The sequence below is a fragment of the Euprymna scolopes genome, chromosome 40 (assembly GCF_053919585.1).
Source record: "Euprymna scolopes isolate OS-2025 chromosome 40, ASM5391958v1, whole genome shotgun sequence".
Taxonomy (NCBI): Eukaryota; Metazoa; Mollusca; class Cephalopoda; order Sepiida; family Sepiolidae; genus Euprymna; species Euprymna scolopes.
Genome location: NC_136521.1, coordinates 1,647,217 through 1,656,094, shown reverse-complemented (window position 1 = coordinate 1,656,094; position 8,878 = coordinate 1,647,217).

Sequence of the window (8,878 nt, the reverse complement as noted above, 5' to 3'; positions counted from 1 at the left end):
ACACTTTTACCGTTCCACACTGTATCATATGTAACTGAGATAATCACCTGACTTTTTTTCATACGTCAGCATATATAAGTTGTCAACTGAATTATTATGGTTACCTGATAAACTAAATCATTAAATTAATGTAAATATTAGTGATTCTAAATATTTTAAGTATTCTAAAGTATATATCGTGCAAGGAAACTATTTAGGCCCGAAAATATCCTGTACCTCTATAAGGTCACTATTCGCCCATGTATGAAATACTGTTGTAACTTTTCGGCTGGAGCATCTGCTACCAGTCTCTCACGCCTGGACAGGGTTAAAAAAAAGAGTCGCTAACCTAAAAGCTCCTGAACTGTCATCTAAACTCCAGCCTCTGTCCCATCGACGAAATGTTGCATCCCTCTGCCTGTTCTACAAGTATTTTAATGGTGAATGCGCTAACGAACTACAAGCACTTGTACCCTCTAGACGTATATACCCCAGACAAACCCGACAAGCAGCTAAATCCCACCCCTACACAGTAGAGATGCCTATGTGTAAGAAAATCTTCTACTCCAATAGTTTCTTCCCCGAAACTGCTGGACTTTGAAACTCCTTTCCGGGATTCTGCTTTCCCAACTGTATGTACATGCAGAACTTCAAGTGTAATGTGAGCAGACATCTTACTGCTCATGTCCTCTCATAATATCCCTGCAACTTATGCCCCTGATGATAGCCCCCTACTTAAAAGTGGCAATGTGCCTTGTTTGGCGGTTAAAATTTAATTTTTAAAAATTATCCAACATAATTCTTTGGCTTGTATCATCATAATAGTCATCACAAGTCACGTTTCCCGGGGGTTCTACTATACCTTGTTATACTGTTATTTTTTAAGGTTGGGACGATACTCCACATATTACTTGTAACGTCTCGGGGGCCTTTTTATTTTATTCTTTTTCTTTTTCTCTTCTCTCCCGAGTTATTATCAACATAACAGCTCCGTTTGCAATCATAACTGTCTGCACTCTACTGCCAGAGGAGTAGTCTTTACCCCTCCCCCTCCCCGAATATTACGCATTTTGTAATCACTCAAAGTCAAACCCCACAGGCGGCCCCATCCGCATCCTTACGCTATGATAGGGAGCTTTTTCTTTCACTCTCCCCTATTCGCAGCTACAAGGACTATTGGTTTATTCTAATCTCTATTGCAGTAAAACTTTCAGTTTTTTGTTGCTACTGCCTTCCAATCGTAGGGTGTATTAAGATGTAGTATATTACCTCAGCATATGTTTAATATAATATCTTACAATCCCAAGTTACTATTTATTGTTGTTTGTAACCTTTTATCTTGGAAGACGATTCTGCAGTGATGCTACATAGCTTGAGCAGGGTAATATAGGATGATAGCTGTTGCCCCTTCAGCAGCCTATCCTCTCAGTGAAGCCATGGAATTCAATGGAAAAATATAGGCGATACAGTTTGACTCCAACTGCAACGCAACATTTCCCGATGATGGCAATATAAGGTTATGCTCCGGATTTTATGTATATAAATGACAAAAAATCTATAGCTCAAACACTAAATGGTGTTAATTTCATTGTTTATTCTTTCAGCATGTTAAAATGTTCAATTATTGACAGTACCTTTTCCGTAGCGGAGAAACAGTTATATAATTATTATTTCAATTTTTAGAAGTTCCGCCTTGACTCATCAAAATAATGAGAACCCATTAACCTTTAAAAGAAAGGATAAAGCTTTTGTGCATGTTTACGTAAATTCGAAAAAAATCGAAGCTTACTTGCATGGTGTTTTATGATATTTACGCCATCTTTGATTTATTGGCAAAGCTCTCACGCTGTACTAACGTATAATGCGTTTATATTGTTTATAATCAACACTAAACTATTTTATTTGTCTACTTTTTAAATTTACTTTTTGTTTGCTAATTTTTAAGGCAAAAGATTGAACATTCGTTGACGATTCGATAATCTAAAAGTGTCACGTGATTTTATTTGCAAACAAATGCGATAAATCGCATGTAAATATACTCTTAACGAGCGGCTGACAATAATATTTACCTGAAAATGGTAACCATAGAACTAATCAAAGTGAACGGTGAGTCCTATAAAATAGGGCAATTTCTAATTGGAATATTTTAAAAGTTTGCCACGTCTCTTATCTTATTAATGTTATATGTTTATCTCTACTAGTATATAAAGTTACTGTGTGTGAGAGAAAGCGAGATGGAGTTCCTCATAATTCCAAAACGGATGAATCTATCTCTTGCAAGTTTCACACAAAGTCATTTTCATTTCTGTCAGTGTCCTTAGATAAGTTTCGTTCAGAAATTCCTCCGATAAGTATCGAAAAGAAAAAATAAATCCGATCTTAAATATAGTCTTGCTTCTCTGAAAGATAAAATACTTTTTCAAGAGAATATTTTACATTACTGGTCGGTGTAAAGTAGAATAGTTTACTGCAAAAAATGTTCTATTTTATCTATATTAATAGAAAGACTATTTTAAGGTAGTCAAGCCCAAATATCAACTGACATAAACACAGAGAGAATTTGATGAACGACATTGTCATTATAATATATTTTTTAATTACGAATTAGTCCAACTGGCAAATTATTCCTAATAATATATAATATTCAATAGAGAATGCATTCTATAATAATACATATGCAATCTGCATAAATCAAAACATCATGGTTCAGCGGATTGTATGACCGAACAAACGTCCAGCTAGTATATTTAAATATTTGTATGTACACAGTTTACTGTTAAAATAATCAAGCCATTATATATTTTGCAATAAAGCCGCTGAGCTTAAAGAGTTCAAATGTTAGCTTATATCCAAGTACGTCCAAGGATGGAATACTGCTGCCATATCTGGGCAGGAGCTGCCAAAAACAGCCTATCCTTCGTGGCTTAGTGGGGATGCTCTTTTCTCTACACTGCACCCTCTCTCCCACAGAAGAGACGATGCGAGCCTATCCTTGTTTTATCGTTATTTCCATGGCAGGTGCTCGTCTGAACTTCAATCTCTGGTCTCCCCTCGCCAATCTTTCACGAAAAATACCCGTCTAGCTGAATCCACTGTGAAAAATTTCCCCTACTCTTTATCTGTGCCTAAATCAAAACGTGGATTCCATGAACAAAGCTTCTTTCTTAGAACTGCAAGCCTATGGAACTTTGTTCCGTCCGCCTGCTTCCCACCTGACTACAACTTGGATATCTTTAAGTCGAACGTTAACAAATTCCTAATGAACCGCCCTCTTAAGTAAACACTTCATTAAATCTCCAAACTAACGTGCTGTACTTACACTAACCCTTATCTCTGAGTGGCTTCCGGGCCTTGATAAGTCGTGACCATCGTGTAAAAAAAACATGACGACATATACATTTAAATAAGTCGATGAAGGAAGCGTTGTGCAATTAACACTCACGATAAGAACATTAATCCAAAAAAATACTAATCTTAACAAATTCACTTAAACTTTACTGCAATAAGATAGACTAGCACAACCCGTGGTAGTTGAACATTTTTAAAACGCAGTAATAATAAAATGAATACAAAATAAAATAAAGCAAATAACGAGGATTAATTTATTAGTTGCGGACTATTATCCTCATCTTTCTTAATTAACGTTTCACGACGTTTCGGACAACAATTCCTCTGGCCTTTGTCAGGTGATAACTGTGACGGGAAAGGAACTTCGAATCTCCTAACTGCATTCTCAGCAAATACTGTCATCCATAGTTGTTGTCAACTTACAGCGTGTTATTTTGGCAGTAATTACTAGGAATTCAATTAGGAGATTCGAAGTTCCTATCTCGTCGCAGTTACCACATGGCGAAGGTCAGAGGAAGAGCTGGCCGAAACGACATTAAACAACAACTAAGAGAGATGAGGATAATAGTCCGCAATAAATAAATTAATAAATAATACTAATCACAATAATGAATTCCAATTAAATAATAAATAACGGCGAATTTTAAACAATTTCGTAGCAAATTATTTTTAACCTTTTAAAGCTAAAACGAATTGATCTAAAATAGATTTTTCCGATGATAATTCAGCACAACAATTTTTTTCTGAATAATATTTTATATAACTCATAAAAGATCAAAATCAATTCACTTGTACATTTGTCTTAATTAAAAAAGAAACTAATAACAAAAACACTTACAGTCTTCTCTCAATATAACCGTTTAAATTATAAAATAAAATAGCCAATTTGAAACCATAAATAGGCAGCCAGGATTTTTGTTTTAAACATTTTTGGAGAAGAAATAGTTTCAATGATTTGTAACTGTTAAGAGCGACTATCAAGGGGGGTAATTTTTTTCTCATTAATTATATACTGTTTACAATGATGATGCTTTTGTGACGCCAGATGTCGGACGAGTAATATAATATTTAGATAGTCAGAAATTAATAAGATCTTCGATGCAAGATACAGTGTTTACTTTTAGTTTCCATCATTAGTCAAACTGGATTATTATATACGAGATATACTCAATAAGTAATGAGAAAATGTCATTTAATATGATTTGATTAAACTGCTACCTCATGGTGAAGTTCATATACATTTGAATGCCTACTAGACACTGTCCTCGAGTGTCTAAGGTCTCTCTGTACAGGGGTTTGTCAGAACAATCTGGCATGAGGATACTTTTTCCATAGAAGTAAACCCTGACCAAATATTCAAAATCACATAGTATTCGCAGCCCAAATAAGATCTCCTCACTACGGCTACTCCACAGCTTTTCCGAGGAATGGTGCACCTTCTCCAAGTGATATTACCTCAAGTAATAGCACGAAGCTGGATACTCCACCAGACTAGATAAATTCTTGTCCTGGAATCCAGTAAAACCAAGAGACCAACATGAAAGATATACTACAATGTATAAAAATGGTTAATTGGAGAGAGGAAAATTATGTTCTCAATTCTTTACTAACTCAGTGCTTGAGAGATAAAGAACTTAAATGGAACATTCGAATATCTATGTATCTCATATAGAGTTCAAGTGTTAGCCCCTGGTTGTGTGCCCCTTGATGTCTGAGAACTTCGACTAAAGTAAAATAAAACAAAAAGATACAAATATATTATACAAAATGACAACTTCATCTAATTGTAAGTTTGAGCGCATCGGTGTTCGTTTTGGGATCAGTCTGATCAGGTTTGCCGATCTGTGAACCCCTGATAAAATGTAGGGAGACAAGGAACAATTTCATGTCCTCAAACTTTGTGTTAAACTTAAGAAAACCAAACAAGAAGCTTATGGCATGTTAAAAAACGCCTATGGCGATGAACAGATGTGTCAAGCAATTTTCTGTCGGTATTTTAACAAGTTTTCTGAAAGAAATAAACAGGTTGAGGATGAACCTAGATCTGTAGCACCGGACAGTACACGTAAGGAGGAACATATTTAGAAAATGGGAAGATTAATGGTTCAAGACCGTCTGATAACTGTAAGAATTAGATCTGAAACTGTTGGTATTTGTATTGGCACAGTGCATACAGTTCTGACCGAAGATCTGGATCTCCACAGAGTCTGTGCCAAGTTCGTGCCAGAAATCCTGTCCGACGATAAGAAGCAGTTTCGTGTGGAATGTTGCACTGCCATTCTTGAAATGATAGAGGCTGATTCAGGTGTCCTGAATAAGGTGGTGACTAGCGACGAGAGTTGGGTCTTCACTTACGACCTTGGGAGCAAACGTCAGAGTACCCAATGGAAGCACTTATTCTCCCAATGTCGAAGAAACCGAAGATCAGCAGGTTACAAGAGAAAGAAACGGGCGTTCCTTACTTTGACTCCTAAGGTCTCATTCATGTGGAATGGGTTCTGCAGGATCAAACTGTCAATAAATTATATTACCTTACTGTTCTGAAAAGGTTCAGGGATAAAATGAGGAAAAAGAGGAAACAGCAGTGGAGAAGCGGTTAGTGGTGATTTATGATGGCAATACTCTATGCCACAAGCAGGAGCTGCAAAAAAACAGCCTATCTTGTCTTGACAGAGTACAAAAAAGGCTTCGTGGTTTAATGAGGGATGCCCTTTTTTCTCCCACAGAAGAGATGTTGCGAGCCTGTCTTTGTTTATCGTTACTTCCATGGAAAGTGCTCCTCTGAGCTCCAATGTCTGCTCCCCGTCGCCAATCTTTCACGATATACACCCGGCTAGCTGAAACCACTGTCAAAAAATGTCCCCACTCTTTACCTGTGTCAAAATCAGAACGTAGATTCAATGAACAAAGCTTCTTTCTTAGAAGTGCACGCTTCGGAACTCTCTTCCGTTTGCATGTTTTCCACCTGATACAACTTGGATGTCTTCAAGTCCAACATAAACAAATTCCTGATGAACCTCCCCCTTAAAGTAAGACACTTTATCAAATCTCCAATACTAACGATTACTACGATACTATCCCATTGATTACTGTACACGCAATAACGCTTATCCCCGAGTGGTTTCCAGGCCTTGATAAGTAGTTAATACCTTGTAAAAAAGAAGCCAATTCTGGTGACTACCAGGATAGCTGATAGGGGAATCAAAGTGGTACAACAACCACTCTACAGCCCATGTTACTTCTTCCTGTCCCCACGCAGCCTCGGAGAAATCAGATTTCAGTCAACAGAGGAGCTGAAAAAGGCATCGGAAAATTACCTTAATGGACTACCGAAGAGGGACTTTTACGTCTTCAAGGATTAGAAAACACAGACTAAGAAGTGTGTAGATGCGAGAGGCCATTATTTTGAAGGGGGCAAAGTTTTGTAAGCTTATGAAAATAAATAATATCCCCCCCTTACATGTTGTCATTATTTATTGAATATACCTCGTATATATATTTATATACCGTTAAAGTTGACGTTTTCTCCAATTCTACCATTGAAATTTACACCTCATTTATCTATTTAAAAAATGTTAAAACGAATATTCTTGTATACTCAGTCATAGATATGCCAACGAAAACGTAAACTAATATTCCTTTGAAAAACAAGCATTAATTAATTACTTTCTCATGCTATAGTTTCTTATTAGATAACTGGTTTGATTCAACTATTACTACAATTCGATTCATGCATATTTTCCACATTATGTATAATTGCGTAGAATGTAAGATGAAAACGTTCTAGCAGACGGATATATATATATATATATATATATATATAAATAAAAAATAAAAAAATATAACACGGAAATTACACAATTATGTAATTTCCGTGTTATATTTTTTATCTTATTGCTCTGTTTACCACATTGAGCTCTCATACCCGGATTTTCTCTGGAATTATTCCATTATAACACTATATATATATATATATATATATATATATATATATATATATATATATATATATATATATATGAACTCTGTGTGAGTGTCTGGTCACGAATAGGCTCCTATATGGTTGACTATTATAGAAAACTGATCACATATAATGATTGAAGATGTATCGAGACACAGTAATGGGTATGTTTGATCTGGCATAATGATGACTTATTAAAAGTGTGGGGTCTGCGTACGCGCCTGGTCTACAAACTATGGAAATAAAGAATTTAAAAATTAAAAAAATAACGTTTACAAGTGTTTTTGATATAGATGTACATAATAATACTTTGATAAGTATGTTTTAACTTAAATAGGGATGGTATAATAAAATTGTGGGATTTGCGTTCGTGCCTGGCCTCCATAGAATGAAAACAGGCATATACTTTAATAAAGACTTTTCATATCAATCTGCGTAAGTATACTTTCATAATTATGTTTCAGTTTGAAGAAATATGGTATAATAAAATTATGGGGTGTTCGTTCGCGCCTGATCTTCATAGAATGGAAATATGTCACAAAGTTTACCAAGTTTTTTTTAATACAGATCCATAGAATATTGTGATAAGTGTTTCAGTTTGAACAGGTATGGTATAATAAATTATGGGGGTATCTATTTTTACTTTCATCATATTTTGCTTTGGTTTTGATACCCCCAAATTCGAAGCTATCTCTTTACAACGCTTCCTTTTCATCACCTATCATACTTTCATAAATCAGAGTCCATTTTGTGTAGGCTGTTTTGTAACCCAGTCAACGACGGGTACTTTTGCATATATATATATATATATATATATATATATATATATATATATATATATATATATGCTATTATTATTTATGTATATACACACCGTCATTTATTGCTAATATGTGAAGACCGTTTCGATCATATGTTATCTAATCAGGCAAGAAGAATTGAAATACAAAAAAATAAAAAGTTCAAGATCATTTTTAAATTTGGAGAAGAGAAAATATGCCATGACTGGCGTGAAGTAAGGTTAAAGTTCTTATGGATTTAAACTAATTACGAAAATCGAAGTTTCGTTAAAGAAGGAGGGTTTAAAAAGATAGTTTTAGGGAAAAGTAGGAGAGAGGTATAAGAGGTGTAGGGTAATATAAAGATATACGTCTGAACACACAAAGAGGAAGAACAGGAAAGGGAAGGGTGCAGTTGTCATACCCCTCCCTTTCCTTTTCCTAACGAAGGTATCAGACGACGATATTAACAATATTATAATTGAAGACATTTAAAAGTGCTTCAACTATATCAAAAAAGTTTAACTAAATGGGGTCAAATTTGTTATCAATAAAACACGACGTTTTTCGTTGAATTTGTTTTTAATTATATATTTTGTTTTGAAATTAACATTGACTTTTTCCAGATATGTTAGATTAGATATGTATATCTTAATAAGTACGAATATTATCAAATATTTTAGCTTTTATATTTTGTTTCTATATATATATATATATACATACATATACATACATACATGCATACATACATAGACACACATATAGACACGTACACGAATACACATATATACAGTTATACCCGCCCAGATAC